The sequence below is a fragment of the Panthera onca genome, chromosome X (assembly GCF_046562875.1).
Source record: "Panthera onca isolate mPanOnc1 chromosome X, mPanOnc1 haplotype 2, whole genome shotgun sequence".
In the NCBI taxonomy this organism is placed as follows: domain Eukaryota; kingdom Metazoa; phylum Chordata; class Mammalia; order Carnivora; family Felidae; genus Panthera; species Panthera onca.
The window spans coordinates 2,651,178-2,676,724 of NC_138357.1; the positions used below are offsets into that span (position 1 = coordinate 2,651,178).

Below are 25,547 nucleotides of genomic sequence, written 5' to 3' on the forward strand. Positions count from 1 at the left end.
ACATCTACAGCACTGCAGCACCTCTCTGGGACATTCCTGAAGGAAGATGGTGAAGATAAATCCTTCCAGTGGGCACAACTTAGGGGTAGCACACCTGGTTGTTCACATTTCTCGGAAGGAGAAATGGCTAGATGTGTGATTATACAACAATTCATGGGCTGTTGCCAATGGTTTGGCTGGATGGTCAAAGACTTGGAAGGAGCATGATTGGAAAATTGGTGGCAGGGAGGTCTGGGTACAAGGTATTGTGAATAGATATCTCTGAATGGGCAAAAAGCATAAAGACATTTATGTCCCATGTGAATGTTCACCAAAGTGTAACTTCAGCAGGGGAGGATTTTAATAATCAAATGGATAGGATGACCTGTTCTGTGGATACTAGTCAGCCTTTTCCTCAGCCACCCCATGTCATCGCCCAGTAGATGATGACCACAAAGTGGCCATGGTGGCAGGGATGGAAGTGATGTATGGGCTCACCAACATAGACTTCTATTCAGCAAGACCAACCTGGCTACAACCACTGCTAAGTGACCAATCTGCCAGCAACTGAGACCAACAACACTTAGCCCCAGTATGATACCATTTCCAAGACTGGTCAGCATGGCAGCAGGATGATTATGTTGGACTGCCTCCATCTTGGAAGGGGCAACGCTTTTTCTTGCTGGAATAGACACTCTGGATACACATTTTTCCTTCCCTGCATGCAATTATTCTCTCCCCCCCCCCCAGTTTTATACCTTTATTTGACAATAAGTGATTAATTCCCATCCACATCAACTGTCTGTAGATTTTTGAGAGTGGTGACAGGTACAAAGGTAACCAGTGTATAGAGCTTGTCTGGTGAATCTTCATATTTGTTACATTTCCTGGACAACCACACATGGATATGGTATGGAACATTCCTTATTCCTTTAGCCCAGACAGCTTTGTTCCCATCTCCTTCATGGCAAATTTCTGGGTCTCTTTGAGTGCCCAGTGGCACGCTTCTTGAAACCTACTCCACGGATGCACTTGTGAATGTTGATGGTGTGTTCTCTGGTCACTATCTCAATAATGGCAGAATGGACCTTATTCTTCTCACCATCCTTCTTTACAGGAGCCGTTCTGCTGGGTTCAGGTTGGAAAGGAAGTGTATACAATTATTCTGACCAGACTACTATCCATGGACTTACAGGTGCCTTATCCACGATCATGGTATTCCACACAGCATTACTTCTGATCAAAGAACTCTCTTCATAGCAAAAGAAGCACAGCAATGGGCCCATGCTCATGGAATTCATTGGCATCACCATGTTTTCCACCTTCTTGAAGCAGCTGACTTGATAGAATGGTAGAATGACCTTTTTTTTAAAACGCTTATTTATTTTTGAGACAGAGAGAGACAGAGCATGAATGGGGGAGGGTCAGAGAGAGAGGGAGACACAGAATCCAAAACAGGCTCCAGGCTCTGAGCTGTCAGCACAGAGCCCGACGCAGGGCTCAAACTCATGGACTGCGAGATCATGACCTGAGCTGAAGTCAGACGCTTAACCGACTGAGCCACCCAGGCGCCCCTAGAATGGCCTTTTGCAGATTCAGTTACATTGCAAGCTAGATGGCAATACCTTATTTCTTTAAAAAAAATTTTCATGTTTATTTTTTTGTTACAGAAAGAGAGAACACTCGCGGGGGGGGGGGGTAGAGACAGAGAGAGACACAGAATCCAAAGCAGGCTCCAGGCTCTGAGCTGTCAGCACAGAGCCCGATGCAGGGCTCAAACTCACAAACCATGACATCATGACCTGAGCTGAAGTCAGATGCTTAACCAACTGAGCCACGCAGGTGTCCCAAGATGGCAATACCTTCTAAGACTGGGTCAAGGCTCTGCAGAAGGCTGTATATACTCTGAATCAGTATCCAACATATGACCCTGTTCCTCCCATAGGCAGGGTCCAAGAATCAAAGGGACCCACTAGAAAAATGTTTGCTTCCTGCTCCAATAACATTGTGTTCTGCTGGCCTAGAGGCCTTAGTCTCATAGGGATGAAGGTTTCCAGCAGAGGACACATTGAATTGGGAGTTAGGACTGCCACCCAGCCACATTGGGCTCCTCATGTCTCTGAGTCACCAGTCAAGGAAGGCAGTTACTGTACTGGCTGGAGTGACTGATCCTGATTATCAAAGACTGTTACTCAACAATGTAGGTAAGGAAGAGTGTGTCTGGATGTCTGGAATACAAGAGATCCCTTACAGTATCTCTTAGTACTACCACGGCCTGTGATTTAGGTCAATGGAAAACCGCAACAACCCAATTCAGGCAGGACTATTAGCGGCCCAGACCTTCTGGTATGAGTTAGTCAAAGAACAATGACCAAATGTTTTTTTTGGGGTTTTTTTTTTTGAGGCACAGAGGAAAGGGAAATGAAAGATGGTAGATATAAATACCAACAACCATTTGACCAGTTGCAGAAATGAGAACTGTAATTGTTATGAGTATTTCTTCTTTGTTATGAGCATGTTTCTATGTAGGGGTGTGTGTGTGCATGTGTGTGTGTGTGTGTGTGTGTGTGTGTGTGTGTGCGTGCATATGTGTGTGTGTATACATTCATCAATAGATAGATAGAACAAATATAGTTTTCCTTCCCTCTGTTATCCCCATATCATGTTTCATAAGATGAATTGATTCTATTTCACTGTATTTACATTAAAAGATATCAAGTAGAAGAAGGAACATCACCCAAGGGCTTGCATCTCTACTGGTAAAAGGGTTAGTGTGTTTTCAGTTGTTTCATGTTATGTTGAAGTACGACTTTATTATTGTCTTTACTTTGAGATTAGTAATAGTTTAAGGAGATTGTACAGATGTCAATATAAGAAGAGCAGGGCTGTGATGGTCAATTTCACACATCAACCTAGCTATGCTATGGTGCTCAGTTGTGTAGTCAAACACTGGTCTAGGTATTCTGTAGCTATGATTAACATCTACAATTAGTTGACTTTAAGTAAGGAGATTATACTCCATAGCTTCCTTAATAATGAAAACTAAGGTTTCTTGGGAAGGAAAGAATTCTGACTCAAGACTGTAATATATCAAGTCCTGTGTGAGTTCCAGCCTGCTACACCGCTCTATACATTCCTTTATTTATTTATTTTTATTTTTTAAATATAATTTATTGTCAAATTGGTTTCCATACAACACCCAGTGCTCATCCCAACAGGCGCCCTCCTCAATGCCCATCACCCACTTTCCCCTCTCCCCCACCCCCCATCAACCCTCAGTTTGTTCTCAGTATTTAAGAGTCTCTTATGGTTTGCCCCCTTCCCTCTCTGTAACTATTCTTCCCCCTCCCCCTCCCCCCTGGTCTTCTGTTAAGTTTCTCAGGATCCACATAGGAGTGAAGACATATGGTATCTGTCTTTCTCTTCCTGACTTATTTCACTTAGCATAACACTCTCCAGTTCCATCCACGTTGCTACAAATGGCCAGATTTCATTCTTTCTCATTGCCAAGTAGTATTCCATTGTATATATAAACCACATCTCCTTTATCCATTCGTCAGTTGATAGACATTTAGGCTCTTTCCATAATTTGGCTATTGCTGAGAGTGCTGCTATAAACATTGGGGTACAAGTGCCCCTGTGCGTCAGCGCTCCTGTATCCCTTGGGTAAGTTCCTAGCAGTGCTATTGCTGGGTCATAGGGTAGATCTATTTTTAATTTGGGGGGGAACCTCCACACTGTTGTCCAGAAATGCTGCACCAGTTGGCATTCCCACCAACAGTGCAAGAGGGTTCCCATTTCTCCACATCCTCTCCAGCATCTATAGTCTCCTGATTTGTTCATTTTTGCCACTCTGACCAGCGTGAGGTGGTATCTCAGTGTGGTTTTGATTTTTATTTCCCTGATGAGGAGTAACGTTGAGCATCTTTTCATGTGCCTGTTGGCCATCTGGATGTCTTCTTTAGAGAAGTGTCTATTCATGTCTTCTGCCCATTTCATCACTGGATTATTTGTTTTTCGGGTGTGGAGTTTGGGGAGCTCTTTATAGATTTTGGATACTAGCCCTTTGTCCGATATGTCATTTGCAAATATCTTTTCACATTCCGTCAGTTGCCTTTTAGTTTTGTTGATTGTTTCCTTTGCAGTGCAGAAGCTTTTTATCTTCGTGAGGTCCCAATAGTTCATTTTGGCTTTTAATTCCCTTACCTTTGGAAATGTGTCAAGTAAGAAATTGCTGTGGCTGAGGTCAGAGAAGTTTTCTCCTGCTTTCTCCTCTAGGGTTTTGATGGTTTTCTGTCTCACATTCAGGTTCTTCATCCATTTTGAGTTTATTTTTGTGATTGGTGTAACAAAGTGGTTTAGTTTCATTCTTTTGCATGTTTCTGTCCAGTTGTCCCAGCACTGTTTGTTAAAGAGACTGTCTTTTTTCCATTGGATATTCTTTCCTGCTTTGTCAAAGATTAGTTGGCCAAACATTTGTGGGTCCAATTCTGGAGTCTCTATTCTATTTCTTTGGTCTACGTGTCTGTTTTGGTGCCAATACCGTACTGTCTTGATGATTACAGCTTTGTAGTGGAGGCTAAAGTCTGGGATTGTGATGCCTTCCACTTTGGTTTTCTTATTCAATATTACTTTGGCTATTCGGGGTCTTTTGTGGTTGCATACAAATTTTAGGATTGCTTGTTCTAGCTTTGAGAAGAATGCTGGTGCAATTTTGATTGGGATTGCATTGAATGTGTAGATAGCTTTGGGTAGTATTGACATTTTAGCAATACTTATTCTTCCCATACATGAGCATGGAATGTTTTTCCATTTCTTTGTGTCTATTTCAGTTTCCTTCATAAGCGTTCTATAATTTTCAGCATACAGATGTTTTACATCTTTGGTTAGATTTAGTCCTAGGTATTTTATGATTCTTGGTGCAATTGTGAATGGGATTAGTTTTTTCATTTGTCTTTCTGTTGCTTCATTATTGGTGTATAAAGATGCAACTGATTTCTGTACATTGATTTTGTATCCTGCGACTTTGCTGAATTCATGTACTAGCTCTAGCAGACTTTTGGTGGAGTCTGTCGGGTTTTCCATGTATAGTATCATGTCATCTGCAAAAAGTGAAAGCTTGACTTCTTCTTTGCCAATTTTTATGCCTTTGATTTCCTTTTCTTGTCTGATTGCTGATGCTAGAACTTCCAACACTATGTTAAACAACAGCGGTGAGAGTGGACATCCCTGTCGTGTTCCTGATCTCAGGGAAAAAGCTCTCAGTTTTTCCCCATTGAGGATGATGTTAGCTGTGGGCTTTTCATAAATGGCTTTTATGATGTTTAAGTATGGTCCTTCTATCCCGACTTTCTCGAGGGTTTTTATTAAGAAAGGTTGCTGAATTTTGTCAAATGCTTTTTCGGCATTGATTGACAGGGTCATATGGTTTTTATCTTTTCTTTTATTAATGTGATGTATCACGTTGATCGATTTGCGAATGTTGAACCAGCCCTGCATCCCAGGAATGAATCCCACTTGATCATGGTGAATAATTCTTTTTATATGCTGTTGAATTCGATTTGTTAGTATCTCATTGAAAATTTTTGCATCCATATTCATCAGGGATATTGGCCTATAATTCTCTTTTTTTACTGGGTCTCTGTCTGGTTTAGGAATCAAAGTAATACTGGCTTCATAGAATGAGTCTGGAAGTTTTCCTTCCCTTTCTATTTTTTTGAAACAGCTTGAGAAGGATAGGTATTATCTCTGCTTTAAACTTCTGGTAGAACTCCCCTGGGAAGCCATCTGGTCCTGGACTCTTATTTGTTGGGATATTTTTGATGATTGATTCATTTTCTTCGCTGGTCATGGGTCTGTTCAAGCTTTCTATTTCCTCCTGATTGAGTTTTGGAAGAGTGTGGGTGTTTAGGAATTTGTCTATTTCTTCCAGGTTGTCCAGTTTGTTGGCATATAAGTTTTCATAGTATTCCCTGATAATTGCTTGTATCTCTGAGAGATTGGTTGTAATAATCCCATTTTCATTCATGATTTTATCTATTTGGGTCATCTCCCTTTTCTTTTTGAGAAGCCTGGCTAGAGGTTTATCGATTTTGTTTATTTTTTCAAAAAACCAACTCTTGGTTTCATTGATCTGCTCTACAGTTTTTTTAGATTCTATATTGTTTATTTCTGCTCTGATCTTTATTATTTCTCTTCTTCGGCTGCGTTTAGGCTGTCTTTGCTGTTCTGCTTCTATTTCCTTTAGGTGTGCTGTTAGATTTTGTATTTGGGATTTTTCTTGTTTCTTGAGATAGGCCTGGATTGCAATGTAGTTTCCTCTCAGGACTGCCCTCGCTGCATCCCAAAGCGTTTGGATTGTTGTATTTTCATTTTCGTTTTTTTTCCATATATCTTTTAATTTTTTCTCTAATTGCCTGGTTTACCCACTCATTCTTTAGTGGGGTGTTCTTTAACCTCCATGCTTTTGGAGGTTTTCCAGACTTTTTCCTGTGGTTGATTCCAAGTTTCATAGCATTGTGATCTGAAAGTGTGCATGGTATGAAATCAATTCTTTTATACTTATGAAGGGCTGTCTTGTGACCCAGTATGTGATCTATCTTGGAGAATGTTCCATGTGCACTCGAGAAGAAAGTATATTCTGTTGCTTTGGGATGCAGAATTCTAAATATATCTGTCAAATCCATTTGATCCAATGTATCATTCAGGGCCCTTGTTTCTTTATTGATTCTCTGTCTATATGATCTATCCATTGTTATAAGTGGAGTATTAATGTCCCCTGCAATTACCACATTCTTATCAATAAGGTTGCTTATGTTTGTGATTAATTTTTTATATATTTGGGGGCTCCCGTAGTTGGCGCATAGACATTTATAATTGCTAGTTCTACCTGATGGATAGACCCTGTAATTATTATATAATGCGCTTCTTCATCTCTTGTTACAGCCTTTAATTTAAAGTCTAGTCTGTCTGATATAAGTATGGCTACTCCAGCTTTCTTCTGACTTCCAGTGGCATGATAAATAGTTCTCCATCCCGTCACTCTCAATATGAAGGTGTCCTCAGGTCTAAAATGAGTCTCTTGTAGACAGCAAATAGATAGGTCTTGTTTTTTTACCCTATGTCTTTTGGTTCGTGCATTTAGTCAATTTACATTCAGTGTTATTATTGAAAGATATGGGTTTAGAGTCATTGTGATATATGTAGGTTTCATGCTTGTAGTGGTGTCTCTGGTACTTTGTGGTCCTTGCAACATTTCACTCACAGAGTCCCCCTTAGGATCTCTTGTCGGGCTGGTTTAGTGGTGATGAATTCCTTCAATTTTTGTTTGTTTTGGAAAACCTTTATCTCTCCTTCTATTCTGAATGACAGGCTTGCTGAGTGAAGAATTCCTGGCTGCATATTTTTTCCATTCATCACATTGAAGATTTCCTGCCATTCTTTTCTGCCCTGCCAAGTTTCAGAAGATAGATCTTACTTTCATTGATCTGTTCTACTGGTGTTTTGTTTCCTTTTGTTTTTGTTTTTTTTCTTCTACATTGTTTTTTTTTTTTCTCTAATCTTTATTTCCCTTCTGATGGCTTTAGGCTTTGTTTGCTGTTCCAGTAACAAACCACCATTTCTCATCTTATGTTCAAAACACACAACATTAGATTTCAAAAGTGCTACATTTTTAATATTCCAATGATGGCCGTTATCTATTCCAAATTAAAAAAAAATTCTAAATCACACATGTGCACAAAAACATTTGCAAGGAGAAATTTAAATATCAGATTCAAGTGAAATATTATTATTATTATTTTAGGAGACACACCTCTAGTACACTTTGCTCAAAACAATGGGTCAATGAATGGTTAAGGTCAAGGTCAAAATGGGCCCAAGAATAGACAAAGACCGGGGAGTCTATATCAATAAATGCTACAGTTTTGAAATCCAGTAATAAGCTTTCTAACACCAGGTAATAACACATTTATTATCAGTAATAGTGAACGGAACATGATTTCCTTGGTGGGACTAAAATGATCTGTGATGTGACCGCTTCAAAGTTATGAAAAGCGCAACTTATGTTTTAAATTTTGCGGGGCACCTGGGTGGCTCAGTCGGTTGGGCATCTGACTTCGGCTCAGGTCATGATCTCACAGCTCGTGAGTTCGAGCCCCACCTTGGGCTCTGTGCTGACACCTCAGAGCCTGGAGCCTGCTTCAGATTCTGTGTCTCCCTCTGTCTCTACCCCACCCCTGCTCACACTCTGTCTCTCTCTCTCTCTCTCTTTCTCTCTCTCTCTCTCAAAAATAAACATTAAAAAAATTAAATTTTGCTATTCACCCAACATGTGGTGAAATAGTCCATACCATGTAAAAAAGTGCTGCGTTGAGTATCGTGGGGGAATTTATTAAAAAAAAAATTTAATGTTTATTTATTTTGGACAGAGAGAGAGAGAGAGACAGAGCATGAGCGGGGGAAGGGCAGAGAGAGACAGAGACACAGAATCCGAAGCAGGCTCCAGACTCCCCGCTGTCAGCACAGAGCCCAACACGGGGCTTGAACTCACAGACCGCGAGATCATGACCTGAGCCGAAGTCAGATGCTCAACTGAGTGAGCCACCCAGGTGCCCCTAGTATTGTGGGGGAATTTAAAAATGAATACACAATCTCTTCCATAGACGAGTGACAAGAGAAAACAGAAACAGAAGCGATACAAATATTTTAGGATAGCTGTAGAAGCGCAACTTGTTGGGGCTATGTAGCAAACAAAGGAGATTCATGCCTATTTAGCTGGCAAAAGAATAAGATTTCAACAGGTAAAGAGAAAGAAGTTAAGAACACTCCAGGAGAAGGACATATGTGAAGCAGAGAAGTAATGGTTAGTTTTAGACAAAGCATTAATCAGGAAGGATGGCAATAAGGGAAGAATGCAGCAAATAAAACTAAAAAGGGCATCAGGTTATGAACATTTGAACATCTAAGAGTTTAGAAGGGGAAGCTACTGACAGGCTCTCAGGAGGGGAGAACTATGTTGTAGGAAGATAATATTGTAGAACTATGAAGGATGGAGAGATCATATGAGAGTTTAATAGTACAGGCAAGGTCCTGAACTAGGGCAGCAGAAGTGGGAATTCAAAGAAAGAATTTAAAGTAGCATTGGGGAGGTAAATATTGCAGAGCCTAATAATAACTGGGGGAGGGGGAAGGATAAGGAATTGCAGGAGTCAAGGAAAACACTAAATTCCCAGCCCTACGTGGTAACACTGGGCAATAGCCTTTAGAAGAAATAATTTCTGTTACTTTATCAACAAACCTCCGTACCAATTAAGAAATGGTCTTCACAAAGCATTAGGGCAACATGCTCTCTACTTGGAAACCATAGAACTGTTTTGTATATGTGTAATTCTAAAATTCCTTAAGGAATACTTATTTTAAAATTACATTACTAGTTTTTGAACATCCCAGTTAGTTTAGAAAAGTAGCATTTTAACATGTACCTGAACAAGATTGTTTAAGGAACAAATCACATGATCACCTCAAAAGCTGCAAAGAAAGTATTTGACAAAATTCAACACTCTTTCATGTTACAAACTCTCAACAAACTAGGTACAGAAGGAATGTATCTCAACATAATAAAGGACACATATGACAATCCCACAGCTAACGTACTCAATGGTGAAAAACTGAAAGCTTTTCCTCCAAGATCAGGAGGAAGACAAGGTTGCCCAATGTCACTACTCCTACTCAGCATACTACCAGAAGTCCTAGCCAGAACAATTCAACAATAAAAGGAAATAGAAGACATCCGGACTGGAAAGGAAGAAGCAAACTTATCTCTGTTTGCAGATAATGTAGTCTTACATGTAGAAAGCCCCAAGAATCCCCCCCCCCCACAAACACAAATCTGTTAGAACTAATAAATGAATTCAGTAAAGTTGCAAGTCATGAAATCAACGTGCAAATGTCAGTTGTATTTCTATACACTAACAACAAATTACCCAAAAATGAAATGAAGAAAACAACCCCATTTACAATAGCGTCAAAAAGAGTGAAATACTTAGGAAAAAACTTAACCAAGGAGGTGAAGGACTTGTGCACTGAAAACTACAAAGCACCGATGAAAGAAATTAAAGAAGACATACATAAATGGAAAATTATCCCCTGTTCATCGGTTGGAAGACTTAGTATCATTAAAATGCCCATACCGCACAAAGCAATCTACAGATTTAATGTTATCTCCACCAAAACCCCAATGCTATTTTTTCCCCAGAAATAGACAGAGCAATCCTACAACTCATGTGGATCCACAAAAGACTGAATAGCCAAAGCGATCCCAAGAAAGAACAACAACAACAACAACAACCTGGAGGCATCACACTTCTTGATTTGAAAAATATATTACAAAGCTACAGTAATAAAAACAGTATGGGACGAGCATAAAGACAGATGTATAGACCAATGGAACAGAACAGTGAGCCCGGAAACAAACTGTCACATACACAGTCAACTGATTTTAGACAAGGAGGCCAAGAATACGAAATGGGGAAAAGATAGAATCTTCAATGAACGAAGCTGGGGAAACTTTATATACACATACCTGCAAAAGAACAAAAGAGGATAAGGTCTCATGTTAAGTGTTCTTCCGACATTAAAAACAACAGCAACAGCAGCATCCTGACCAAAAACAGAAGGGCAACATACAGGATTCCATCCACTCCTGAAGGAGTATGTATCAGCATGAAGAGGAGGTCCGTGTCACTGAGGATAAGTTGCTAATATGAAAATATGACAGACAGCAATCTCAGTTCACAAGCTGAACTGAGCCTTACTCTGGCTTTTTTCCCATTCTCTTATACATCCATGCCGTCTCTTGCAATTATACGTTGGCATATAAAGCCACTTTTAGTCACTTTAATAACTCTGAAAGCAAATATGCCATGAAATGCTTATAAAGTGCAATTGAAGATAAAAATATTCACTACAGGGGCGCCTGGGTGGCTCAGTCGGTTAAGCGGCCGACTTCCCGACTCGGGTCATGATCTCACGGTTCATGGGTTCCTGCCCCGCATCCCCCCACTTGTGTTCTGTCTGTCTGTCTCTCTCTCTCTCTCTCAAAAATAAATAAACATGAAAAAAATTAAAAATTCATTACAATTGCCTACTTTCTGTTGAAGAAACACTGGCAGTATCAAGAAAAGTAAATGACACTGAGAAATGATGTAAAGACTTCCTACTTTCAGACTATATATTGATCACTACTCTCCTAAGAAAAACTGATTCTGCAACAAAGAGCCATGATTAAATTGTTAATAAACAATCAGCTTCATGCACGATATGTGTATTTCCTGGTGAAATTCCCAATCTATCATTCCCTGTTTTTTTGTTTTTTTTTTAATATATGAAATTTACTGTCAAATTGGTTTCCATACAACACCCAGTGCTCATCCCAAAAGGTGCCCTCCTCAATACCCATCACCCACCCTGCCCTCCCTCCCACCATGCCCTCCCTCCCACCCCCCATCAACCCTCAGTTTGTTCTCAGTTTTTAACAGTCTCTTATGCTTTGGCTCTCTCCCACTCTAACCTCTTTTTTTTTTTTTTTTCCTTCCCCTCCCCCATGGGTTTCTGTTATGTTTCTCAGGATCCACATAAGAGTGAAACCATATGGTATCTGTCTTTCTCTGTATGGCTTATTTCACTTAGCATCACACTCTCCAGTTCCATCCATGTTGCTACAAAAGGCCATATTTCATTTTTTCTCATTGCCACGTAGTATTCCATTGTGTATATAAACCACAATTTCTTTATCCATTCATCAGTTGATGGACATTTAGGCTCTTTCCATAATTTGGCTATTGTTGAGAGTGCCGCTATAAACATTGGGGTACAGGTGCCCCTATGCATCAGTACTCCTGTATCCCTTGGATAAATTCCTAGCAGTGCTATTGCTGGGTCATAGGGTAGGTCTATTTTTAATTTTCTGAGGAACCTCCACACTGCTTTCCAGAGCGGCTGCACCAATTTGCATTCCCACCAACAGTGCAAGAGGGTTCCTGTTTCTCCACATCCTCTCCAGCATCTATAGTCTCCTGATTTCTTCATTTTGGCCACTCTGACTGGCGTGAGGTGGTATCTGAGTGTGGTTTTGATTTGTATTTCCCTGATAAGGAGCGACGTTGAACATCTTTTCATGTGCCTGTTGGCCATCCGGATGTCTTCTTTAGAGAAGTGTCTATTCATGTTTTCTGCCCATTTCTTCACTGGGTTATTTGTTTTTCGGGTGTGGAGTTTGATGAGCTCTTTATAGATTTTGGATACTAGCCCTTTGTCCGATGTGTCATTTGCAAATATCTTTTCCCATTCCGTTGGTTGCCTTTTAGTTTTGTTGGTTGTTTCCTTTGCTGTGCAGAAGCTTTTTATCTTCATAAGGTCCCAGTAATTCACTTTTGCTTTTAATTCCCTTGCCTTTGGGGATGTGCCGAGTAAGAGATTGCTACGGCTGAGGTCAGAGAGGTCTTTTCCTGCTTTCTCCTCTAAGGTTTTGATGGTTTCCTGTCTCACATTCAGGTCCTTTATCCATTTTGAGTTTATTTTTGTGAATGGTGTGAGAAAGTGGTCTAGTTTCAACCTTCTGCATGTTGCTGTCCAGTTCTCCCAGCACCATTTGTTAAAGAGACTGTCTTTTTTCCATTGGATGTTCTTTCCTGCTTTGTCAAAGATGAGTTGGCCATACGTTTGTGGGTCTAGTTCTGGGGTTTCTATTCTATTCCATTGGTCTATGTGTCTGTTTTTATGCCAATACCATGCTGTCTTGATGATGACAGCTTTGTAGTAGAGGCTAAAGTCTGGGATTGTGATGCCTCCTGCTTTGGTCTTCTTCTTCAAAATTACTTTGGCTATTCGGGGCCTTTTGTGGTTCCATATGAATTTTAGGATTGCTTGTTCTAGTTTCGAGAAGAATGCTGGTGCAATTTTGATTGGGATTGCATTGAATGTGTAGATAGCTTTGGGTAGTATTGACATTTTGACAATATTTATTCTTCCAATCCATGAGCAGGGAATGTCTTTCCATTTCTTTATATCTTCTTCAATTACCTGCATAAGCTTTCTATAGTTTTCAGCATACAGATCTTTTACATCTTTGGTTAGATTTATTCCTAGGTATTTTATGCTTCTTGGTGCAATTGTGAATGGGATCAGTTTCTTCATTTGTCTTTCTGTTGCTTCATTGTTAGTGTATAAGAATGCAACTGATTTCTGCACATTGATTTTGTATCCTGCAACTTTGCTGAATTCATGTATCAGTTCTAGCAGACTTTTGGTGGAGTCTATCGGATTTTCCATGTATAATATCATGTCATCTGCAAAAAGCGAAAGCTTGACTTCATCTTTGCCAATTTTGATGCCTTTGATTTCCTTTTGTTGTCTGATTGCTGATGCTAGAACTTCCAGCACTATGTTAAACAACAGCGGTGACAGTGGGCATCCCTGTCGTGTTCCTGATCTCAGGGAAAAAGCTCTCAGTTTTTCCCCGTTGAGGATGATGTTAGCTGTGGGCTTTTCATAAATGGCCTTTATGATCTTTAAGTATGTTCCTTCTATCCCGACTTTCTCAAGGGTTTTTATTAAGAAAGGGTGCTGGATTTTGTCAAAGGCCTTTTCTGCATCGATTGACAGGATCATATGGTTCTTCTCTTTTTTTTTGTTAATGTGATGTATCACGTTGATCGATTTGCAAATGTTGAACCAGCCCTGCATCCCAGGAATGAATCCCACTTGATCATGGTGAATAATTCTTTTTATATGCTGTTGAATTCGATTTGCTAGTATCTTATTAAGAATTTTTGCATCCATATTCATCAGGGATATTGGCCTGTAGTTCTCTTTTTTTACTGGGTCTCTGTCTGGTTTAGGAATCAAAGTAATACTGGCTTCATAGAATGAGTCTGGAAGTTTTCCTTCCCTTTCTATTTCTTGGAATAGCTTGAGAAGGATAGGTATTATCTCTGCTTTAAATGTCTGGTAGAACTCCCCTGGGAAGCCATCTGGTCCTGGACTCTTATTTGTTGGGAGATTTTTGATAACCGATTCAATTTCTTCGCTGGTTATGGGTCTGTTCAAGCTTTCTATTTCCTCCTGATTGAGTTTTGGAAGAGTGTGGGTGTTTAGAAATTTGTCCATTTCTTCCAGGTTGTCCAATTTGCTGGCATATAATTTTTCATAGTATTCCCTGATAATTGTTTGTATCTCTGAGGGATTGGTTGTAATCATTCCATTTTCATTCATGATTTTATCTATTTGGGTCATCTCCCTTTTCTTTTTGAGAAGCCTGGCTAGAGGTTTGTCAATTTTGTTTATTTTTTCAAAAAACCAACTCTTGGTTTCGTTGATCTGCTCTACAGTTTTTTTTAGATTCTATATTATTTATTTCTGCTCTGATCTTTATTATTTCTCTTCTTCTGCTGGGTTTAGGCTGCCTTTGCTGTTCTGCTTCTATTTCCTTTAGGTGTGCTGTTAGATTTTGTATTTGGGATTTTTCTTGTTTCTTGAGATAGGCCTGGATTGCAATGTAGTTTCCTCTCAGGACTGCCTTCGCTGCATCCCAAAGCGTTTGGATTGTTGTATTTTCATTTTCGTTTGTTTCCATATATATTTTAATTTCTTCTCTAATTGCCTGGTTGACCCACTCATTCGTTAGTAGGGTGTTCTTTAACCTCCATGCTTTTGGAGGTTTTCCAGACTTTTTCCTGTGGTTGATTTCAAGCTTCATAGCATTGTGGTCTGAAAGTATGCATGGTATAATTTCAATTCTTGTAAACTTATGAAGGGCTGTTTTGTGACCCAGTATATGATCTATCTTGGAGAATGTTCCATGTGCACTCGAGAAGAAAGTATATTCTGTTGCTTTGGGATGCAGAGTTCTAAATATATCTGTCAAGTCCATCTGATCCAATGTATCATTCAGGGCCCTTGTTTCTTTATTGACTGTGTGTCTAGATGATCTATCCATTTCTGTAAGTGGGGTGTTAAAGTCCCCTGCAATGACCACATTCTTATCAATAAGGTTGCTTATGTTTATGAGTAATTGTTTTATATATCTGGGGGCTCGGGTATTTGGCGCATAGACATTTATAATAGTTAGCTCTTCCTGGTGGATAGACCCTGTGATTATTATATAATGCCCTTCTTCATCTCTTGTTACAGCCTTTAATTTAAAGTCTAGTTTGTCTGATATAAGTATGGCTACTCCAGCTTTCTTTTGGCTTCCAGGAGCATGATAAATAGTTCTCCATCCCCTCCCTCTCAATCTAAAGGTGTCCTCAGATCTAAAATGAGTCTCTTGTAGACAGCAAATAGATGGGTCTTGTTTTTTTATCCATTCTGATACCCTATGTCTTTTAGTTGGCGCATTTAATCCATTTACATTCAGTGTTATTATAGAAAGATATGGGTTTAGAGTCATTGTGATGTCTGTATGTTTTATGCTTGTAGTGATGTCTCTGGTACTTTGTCTCACAGGATCCCCCTTAGGATCTCTTGTAGGGCTGGTTTCGTGGTGACAAATTCCTTCAGTTTTTGTTTGTTTGGGAAGACCTTTATCTCTCCTTCTATTCTAAATGACAGACTTGCTGGATAAAGGATTCTCGGCTGCATATTTTTTCTGTTTAGCACACTGTAGATATCGTGCCAAGCCTTTCTGGCCTGCCAAGTTTCAAAGGAGAGATCAGTCACGAGTCTTATAGGTCTCCCTTTATATGTGAGGGCACGTTTATCCCTTGCTGCTTTCAGAATTTTCTCTTTATCCTTGTATTTTGCCAGTTTCACTATGATATGTCGTGCAGAAGATCGATTCAAGTTACGTCTGAAGGGAGTTCTCTGTGCCTCTTGGATTTCAATGCCTTTTTCCTTCCCCAGTTCAGGGAAGTTCTCAGCTATAATTTGTTCAAGTACCCCTTCAGCACCTTTCCCTCTCTCTTCCTCCTCTGGGATACCAATTATGCGTATATTATTTTTTTTTAGTGTATCACTTAGTTCTCTAATTTTCCCCTCATACTCCTGGATTTTTTTATCCCTCTTTCTTTCAGCTTCCTCTTTCTCCATAACTTTATCTTCTAGTTCACCTATTCTCTCCTCTGCCTCTTCAAGCCGAGCCATCGTGGTTTCCATTTTGTTTTGCATTTCATTTAAAGCGTTTTTCAGCTCCTCGTGACTGTTCCTTAGTCCCTCGATCTTTGTGGCAAGAGATTCTCTGCTGTCCTGTATACTGTTTTCAAGCCCAGCGATTAATTTTATGACTATTATTCTAAATTCACTTTCTGTTATATTATTTAAATCCTTTTTGATCAGTTCATTAGCTGTTGTTATTTCCTGGAGATTCTTCTGAGGGGAATTCTTCCGTTTGGTCATTTTGGAGAGTCCCTGGCGTGGTGAGGACCTGCAGGGCACTTCCCCTGTGCTGTGGTGTATAACTGGAGTTAGTGGGCGGGGCCGCAGTCCGACCCGATGTCTGCCCCCAGCCCACTGTTGGGGCCACAGTCAGACTGGTGTGTGCCTTCTCTTCCCCTCTCCTAGGGGCGGGATTCACTGTGGGGTGGCGTGTCCCGTCTGGGCTACTTGCACACTGCCAGGCTTGTGTTGCTGGGGATCTGGCGTATTAGCTGGGGTGGGTAGGCAAGGTGCACGGGGGCAAGAGGGGCAGGCTTAGCTCGCTTCTCCTTAGGTGATCCACTTCAGGAGGAGCCCTGTGGCAGCGGGAGGGAGTCAGATCCGCTGCCGGAGGTTTGGCTCCGCAGAAGCAAAGAGTTGGGTGTTTGCGCGGAGCGAGCAAGTTCCCTGGCAGGAACTGGTTCCCTTTGGGATTTTGGCTGGGGGATGGGCGGGGGAGATGGCGCTGGCGCCTTTGTTCCCCGCCAAGCTGAGCTCTGCCGTCCGGGGGCTCAGCAGCTCTCCCTCTCTTTGTCCTCCAGCCTTCCCGCTTTCCGAGCAGAGCTGTTCACTTATGACCTCCCAGACGCTAAGTCGCGCTTGCTGTCGGAACACAGTCTGTCCGGCCCCTCCGCTTTTGCCAGCCAGACTCGGGGGCTCTGCTTGGCCGGCGAGCCGCCCCTCCGCCCCGGCTCCCTCCCGCCAGTCCGTGGAGCGCGCACCGCCTCGCCGCCCTTCCTACCCTCTTCCGTGGGCCTCTAGTCTGCGCTTGACTCCTGAGACTCCCTTCTGCTAATCCTCTGGCGGTTTTCTGGGTTCTTTAGGCAGGTGTAGGTGGAATCTAAGTGATCGGCCGGACGCGCTGTGAGCCCCGCGTCCTCCTACGCCGCCATCTTCCGGAACCCCCCTATCATTCCCTGTTTTGAATAACACCCACAAAACCATTAATGAATCTGAAAAGTTAAAGTACACTTAGCACTTATGTTACATCAGAACAATGAATTCAAAATGGAAAATGCCTAATTAATTTCAATTAATTTTAAAGGTATAACCAAAATGTTTTTAACATGTATTAATAAAGAAAAACAACCATTTTCTACTTCCATATGTGTAGTATATTTCATGAGAATATATTGTGTTACCAAATTCAACAGACCTTTAAGAGTTGCTCATACACCTTTTTAATTGCTTGCATTCTCTGGCTGTGAACAATTTTAGAATGTTGCCAAACTTTTTGTTGCAGTCGAAGTATATTCTACAAACATAAAAGAAAACAGCTGTGATGACCATTTCGGTTAAATTGTAAAGTTAATGAAAAAGGCCTATGTTAAACTTGAAAGGAATCGTTTTTAAATAAATATTTTGATATCTTCTCTTTTATCAAATATTATGACCTAGTTTACATCATTTGTGTTCACCAGTAGTATACAAAAACACCACAATAATCTCATCTGCCAGTCACTGGGTAGGAAATTTCCCGTCTTAACAATATTCAAAGCATGTATCTTATTCTTGTTGATTTCAAAATCCACATGCATGGTCCTTCCAATAATGCCGGTCTTCCTATTCTTCCACCAGTGATCGTGTTATATCCCTACTTAGCCACTCACTTACAGGGTCATACCTTAGATTTTGTCAGCCCAATAACTAAAACATCTACATGATGTTAATCATAGAAAAGACTTATAGGGGAACTATGTACGGACACTGTTCTGAACCATTTCAAACAGGCTTACAATAGAGGGGCTCATTTATATCCTAAGGAAAAAAAAACCAAAATCAAAATCATAAGTACTCTTATCATACTCCCTTTCATAGATGAGGAAACTGAGGCTCAGAGAAAAGCAATCTGTCCCCGTTTTCACGGCTAGCAATTGGAAAATCAGCACTGGATCCCAAACATTATTCTTGTTTCAGTGTCCAGGCTCTTGCCCAATGTACTACACTGATTCTCCATTTTCCCCAACATTCAACCTCTACCTCCCTATGTTTGTAACTCACTCCCTTTCACACTACAGCTCTGTACCCTATCAGGATCCGACATCCACCGAATGGAACATTTTTCACCCATCCCCTGTCTCGACCCTCTGTCCTCATTTTCCTCCTTTCCAGCTAAATCCATGATCAATGGTTATATCTATGCCCTTGCTTCTTTTTAAAAGTCTTTTTTAAATGTTTTATTTATTTTTGACAGAGAGAAAGACAGAGAGAGAGAGAGAGAGACAGAGACAGAGAGAGAGACAGAGCATGAGTGGGGGAGGGGCAGAGAGAGACAGAGACACAGAATCCGAAGCAGGCTCCAGGCTCTGAGCTGTCAGCACAGAGCCCGATGCGGGGCTCAAACTCACAGACCGTGAGATCATGACCTGAGCCGAAGTCGGACGCTTAACCCACTGAGCCACCCAGGCGCCCCACGCCCTTGCTTCTTTTTATACCTTGCCCTGTCTCACTCTGTCCATGTGCACCACTAACCTCAACCCTGGGAAACCCAACTCACCAGCCACTCAGCCACAACCATGAGCACTAGTCTCATGGAAATTTATGATTGCTATGACACTGACCCATGTTGGACCATAATGTTGCTTGGCAATGACATTTCCCTTGTCTAGTCACTGGCTCCCTCTCAGGAAACAACTCCAGGCCTTCTCCTCTGCCCTCAAAAAGCAACATCCCCTCCACCGTGCTTACTCCTAAATGTGATACTGGCCAGTCGACTAAAAGTGAACCATGCCCTGAGCTCAACGACTCATTCAGGAACGAGCCAACGATTGGAACTAGATTACTGATAGCACTCTAGGGGACTTTTCTGCCAGACCTATGGAGAAAGGTTATCTCTGTCCACTGGGCTTACTAACCTGGTAGTGAATCTAGGGTTGTAAGATGCTATCATGCTGGCCCCATGGAGAGAGCCGACTAGATGGGACACAGAGCCCAGATGGCACTGCCTAAGCAACCTTTTTCCAGCCTCATCCACCTGTACCTGGAGCAAAACTCCATTTGGCTTCTTCAGATAAACAAAGACATCCCTCTTTTGTACTTTGGCAAATATCTGTCACTTGGAACTGCAAGAATCCCAACCAAGCGAGGAAGTTAAGACCAAGGGATTTTGTGAGTAGGATGTGTGCCTGTACTTCTCTGATTTTTCTGTGATCAGGGCCCAACCACATAGCTAGAAGCGGAAACAGGACTCTGGCTCAAATCTACGGGTCTGAGATGTGGCCAGGCTCGCCGTTCTTACTTGAGACTTGGTTACAATAGATTAATTATAAAGCGAAGCCTGATACGAACAGCTAGTTTTTGTTCTTCTTCCTTGGTTTTCTGCACATCTATATCCCACTCTTGAAGCGAAGTTAGAAACTGCTGAGCATATTCGTGATAAAGCTTCTGCCTGTAAAACACAATAAGGAATAGTGTCATACTTCATATTGTTAGAAAAAAAGTAACCTCATTCAAAACCAAATCGTATAGTATAAATTATACTATAAACAGAGAGGGGGATGATCACAGCTGAAATCTTCTGATGGAAAACAGGAAAACCAAATGGATGACTTACTCTCATTCCTAACAGTCTGAAAGGGATGCTATTTCATACGCTTTAGCTCTTGAAAACTGAGGAAGACTTATTGCATTATAAATTTTCAAGAAAAATGCATCTTATCTACAAGCAGTTTTCTTTTCCTTTTTCTTTTTCATTCATTTGCTGAATAACATACAGGTTGTGAAATCATAAATAGTTTCAATGAGGGTATCACATCCACTTATAACCTTCCCAAACAATAACATTTCATCCCCTGCCCCCACTGTGGCACAATAAAGATTGTGTAGAAAAGGCCAGTGGACCCCATAGAGATAGATTTAAAAATTATTCAAACATAAGATTAACCTTTTCTACATAATTGAATACAGCTATCACAAGACATTTGTCTCTTATTCAGCTAGCATACTCCAAGAATGAATATGATGCTTTTTCTTTTTTAGATACACAGAGAGAGAGAGAGGCAGGTGTGGGAGGAGGAGGTGCGGAGGGAGGGGGAGAGAGAGAGAGAATATTAACCAGGCTCCACACCCAGCTAGGAGCCAGACGTGGGACTTGATCTCACAACCATGAGATCATGACCTGAGCCGAAATCAGGAGTCAGCCACTTAACCGACAAGCCACCCAGGTGCCTCTATATTTTTTTCTTGTACTAAGAAAGCTCAGTTATAATTTGAAAGGAGCAAAAAGGGTTATCTTTACTGACCTCTAGATAACACATCTTTCAATTAAGGTGTGAACTTATAGGAACTATTTGCTTAGATAAAAATCAAGCCAAACTTATTTCAATGAAGAAGTCCAACAAACAGAGGACAGCAGTATCATTTTGAATCACTTTGTAATCACACGTACTAAGAAATGACACCCAGCTTCTGGCTCTAATAACCAACAATGTTACCTTTGCTCTTCCTGGGCTATCCAAACTTCATCAATTTTCTGGTGAATGCTTTGGACAGAAGCTTTGGTATCCATCATGAATCTTTTTCTCTTTGCATAAAGAACCTTTTTAATGTCACCTATATTGAATATATATATATATATATATATAGTCACCTATATTGAACATATATATTTACTAACATTTAACGTTGAAAAATTTTTTTTCCTGCTTACTCAAGACGTTAAATGTTAGTAAATATATATGTTCAATATAGGTGACTATATATATATATATATATATATATATATTCAATATAGGTGACATTAAAAAGGTTCTTTATGCAAAGAGAAAAAGATTCATGATGGATACCAAAGCTTCTGTCCAAAGCATTCACCAGAAAATTGATGAAGTTTGGATAGCCCAGGAAGAGCAAAGGTAACATTGTTGGTTATTAGAGCCAGAAGCTGGGTGTCATTTCTTAGTACGTGTGATTACAAAGTGATTCAAAATGATACTGCTGTCCTCTGTTTGTTGGACTTCTTCATTGAAATAAGTTTGGCTTGATTTTTATCTAAGCAAATAGTTCCTATAAGTTCACACCTTAATTGAAAGATGTGTTATCTAGAGGTCAGTAAAGATAACCCTTTTTGCTCCTTTCAAATTATAACTGAGCTTTCTTAGTACAAGAAAAAAATATAGAGGCACCTGGGTGGCTTGTCGGTTAAGTGGCTGACTCCTGATTTCGGCTCAGGTCATGATCTCATGGTTGTGAGATCAAGTCCCACGTCTGGCTCCTAGCTGGGTGTGGAGCCTGGTTAATATTCTCTCTCTCTCTCCCCCTCCCTCCGCACCTCCTCCTCCCACACCTGCCTCTCTCTCTCTCTGTGTATCTAAAAAAGAAAAAGCATCATATTCATTCTTGGAGTATGCTAGCTGAATAAGAGACAAATGTCTTGTGATAGCTGTATTCAATTATGTAGAAAAGGTTAATCTTATGTTTGAATAATTTTTAAATCTATCTCTATGGGGTCCACTGGCCTTTTCTACACAATCTTTATTGTGCCACAGTGGGGGCAGGGGATGAAATGTTATTGTTTGGGAAGGTTATAAGTGGATGTGATACCCTCATTGAAACTATTTATGATTTCACAACCTGTATGTTATTCAGCAAATGAATGAAAAAGAAAAAGGAAAAGAAAACTGCTTGTAGATAAGATGCATTTTTCTTGAAAATTTATAATGCAATAAGTCTTCCTCAGTTTTCAAGAGCTAAAGCGTATGAAATAGCATCCCTTTCAGACTGTTAGGAATGAGAGTAAGTCATCCATTTGGTTTTCCTGTTTTCCATCAGAAGATTTCAGCTGTGATCATCCCCCTCTCTGTTTATAGTATAATTTATACTATACGATTTGGTTTTGAATGAGGTTACTTTTTTTCTAACAATATGAAGTATGACACTATTCCTTATTGTGTTTTACAGGCAGAAGCTTTATCACGAATATGCTCAGCAGTTTCTAACTTCGCTTCAAGAGTGGGATATAGATGTGCAGAAAACCAAGGAAGAAGAACAAAAACTAGCTGTTCGTATCAGGCTTCGCTTTATAATTAATCTATTGTAACCAAGTCTCAAGTAAGAACGGCGAGCCTGGCCACATCTCAGACCCGTAGATTTGAGCCAGAGTCCTGTTTCCGCTTCTAGCTATGTGGTTGGGCCCTGATCACAGAAAAATCAGAGAAGTACAGGCACACATCCTACTCACAAAATCCCTTGGTCTTAACTTCCTCGCTTGGTTGGGATTCTTGCAGTTCCAAGTGACAGATATTTGCCAAAGTACAAAAGAGGGATGTCTTTGTTTATCTGAAGAAGCCAAATGGAGTTTTGCTCCAGGTACAGGTGGATGAGGCTGGAAAAAGGTTGCTTAGGCAGTGCCATCTGGGCTCTGTGTCCCATCTAGTCGGCTCTCTCCATGGGGCCAGCATGATAGCATCTTACAACCCTAGATTCACTACCAGGTTAGTAAGCCCAGTGGACAGAGATAACCTTTCTCCATAGGTCTGGCAGAAAAGTCCCCTAGAGTGCTATCAGTAATCTAGTTCCAATCGTTGGCTCGTTCCTGAATGAGTCGTTGAGCTCAGGGCATGGTTCACTTTTAGTCGACTGGCCAGTATCACATTTAGGAGTAAGCACGGTGGAGGGGATGTTGCTTTTTGAGGGCAGAGGAGAAGGCCTGGAGTTGTTTCCTGAGAGGGAGCCAGTGACTAGACAAGGGAAATGTCATTGCCAAGCAACATTATGGTCCAACATGGGTCAGTGTCATAGCAATCATAAATTTCCATGAGACTAGTGCTCATGGTTGTGGCTGAGTGGCTGGTGAGTTGGGTTTCCCAGGGTTGAGGTTAGTGGTGCACATGGACAGAGTGAGACAGGGCAAGGTATAAAAAGAAGCAAGGGCGTGGGGCGCCTGGGTGGCTCAGTGGGTTAAGCGTCCGACTTCGGCTCAGGTCATGATCTCACGGTCTGTGAGTTTGAGCCCCGCATCGGGCTCTGTGCTGACAGCTCAGAGCCTGGAGCCTGCTTCGGATTCTGTGTCTCTGTCTCTCTCTGCCCCTCCCCCACTCATGCTCTGTCTCTCTCTCTGTCTCTGTCTCTCTCTCTCTCTCTCTGTCTTTCTCTCTGTCAAAAATAAATAAAACATTTAAAAAAGACTTTTAAAAAGAAGCAAGGGCATAGATATAACCATTGATCATGGATTTAGCTGGAAAGGAGGAAAATGAGGACAGAGGGTCGAGACAGGGGATGGGTGAAAAATGTTCCATTCGGTGGATGTCGGATCCTGATAGGGTACAGAGCTGTAGTGTGAAAGGGAGTGAGTTACAAACATAGGGAGGTAGAGGTTGAATGTTGGGGAAAATGGAGAATCAGTGTAGTACATTGGGCAAGAGCCTGGACACTGAAACAAGAATAATGTTTGGGATCCAGTGCTGATTTTCCAATTGCTAGCCGTGAAAACGGGGACAGATTGCTTTTCTCTGAGCCTCAGTTTCCTCATCTATGAAAGGGAGTATGATAAGAGTACTTATGATTTTGATTTTGGTTTTTTTTTCCTTAGGATATAAATGAGCCCCTCTATTGTAAGCCTGTTTGAAATGGTTCAGAACAGTGTCCGTACATAGTTCCCCTATAAGTCTTTTCTATGATTAACATCATGTAGATGTTTTAGTTATTGGGCTGACAAAATCTAAGGTATGACCCTGTAAGTGAGTGGCTAAGTAGGGATATAACACGATCACTGGTGGAAGAATAGGAAGACCGGCATTATTGGAAGGACCATGCATGTGGATTTTGAAATCAACAAGAATAAGATACATGCTTTGAATATTGTTAAGACGGGAAATTTCCTACCCAGTGACTGGCAGATGAGATTATTGTGGTGTTTTTGTATACTACTGGTGAACACAAATGATGTAAACTAGGTCATAATATTTGATAAAAGAGAAGATATCAAAATATTTATTTAAAAACGATTCCTTTCAAGTTTAACATAGGCCTTTTTCATTAACTTTACAATTTAACCGAAATGGTCATCACAGCTGTTTTCTTTTATGTTTGTAGAATATACTTCGACTGCAACAAAAAGTTTGGCAACATTCTAAAATTGTTCACAGCCAGAGAATGCAAGCAATTAAAAAGGTGTATGAGCAACTCTTAAAGGTCTGTTGAATTTGGTAACACAATATATTCTCATGAAATATACTACACATATGGAAGTAGAAAATGGTTGTTTTTCTTTATTAATACATGTTAAAAACATTTTGGTTATACCTTTAAAATTAATTGAAATTAATTAGGCATTTTCCATTTTGAATTCATTGTTCTGATGTAACATAAGTGCTAAGTGTACTTTAACTTTTCAGATTCATTAATGGTTTTGTGGGTGTTATTCAAAACAGGGAATGATAGGGGGGTTCCGGAAGATGGCGGCGTAGGAGGACGCGGGGCTCACAGCGCGTCCGGCCGATCACTTAGATTCCACCTACACCTGCCTAAAGAACCCAGAAAACCGCCAGAGGATTAGCAGAAGGGAGTCTCAGGAGTCAAGCGCAGACTAGAGGCCCACGGAAGAGGGTAGGAAGGGCGGCGAGGCGGTGCGCGCTCCACGGACTGGCGGGAGGGAGCCGGGGCGGAGGGGCGGCTCGCCGGCCAAGCAGAGCCCCCGAGTCTGGCTGGCAAAAGCGGAGGGGCCGGACAGACTGTGTTCCGACAGCAAGCGCGACTTAGCGTCTGGGAGGTCATAAGTGAACAGCTCTGCTCGGAAAGCGGGAAGGCTGGAGGACAAAGAGAGGGAGAGCTGCTGAGCCCCCGGACGGCAGAGCTCAGCTTGGCGGGGAACAAAGGCGCCAGCGCCATCTCCCCCGCCCATCCCCCAGCCAAAATCCCAAAGGGAACCAGTTCCTGCCAGGGAACTTGCTCGCTCCGCGCAAACACCCAACTCTTTGCTTCTGCGGAGCCAAACCTCCGGCAGCGGATCTGACTCCCTCCCGCTGCCACAGGGCTCCTCCTGAAGTGGATCACCTAAGGAGAAGCGAGCTAAGCCTGCCCCTCTTGCCCCCGTGCACCTTGCCTACCCACCCCAGCTAATACGCCAGATCCCCAGCAACACAAGCCTGGCAGTGTGCAAGTAGCCCAGACGGGACACGCCACCCCACAGTGAATCCCGCCCCTAGGAGAGGGGAAGAGAAGGC

General features: G+C 41.3%; 1 pseudogene; it reads right to left on the minus strand.

Annotated features, from left to right (window-relative positions):
• Positions 1-757: 757 nt before the first annotated feature.
• On the minus strand, positions 758-20,896 carry LOC132675839 (large ribosomal subunit protein eL31 pseudogene; annotated as a pseudogene).
• Between the last annotated feature and the right edge of the window lie 4,651 nt (positions 20,897-25,547).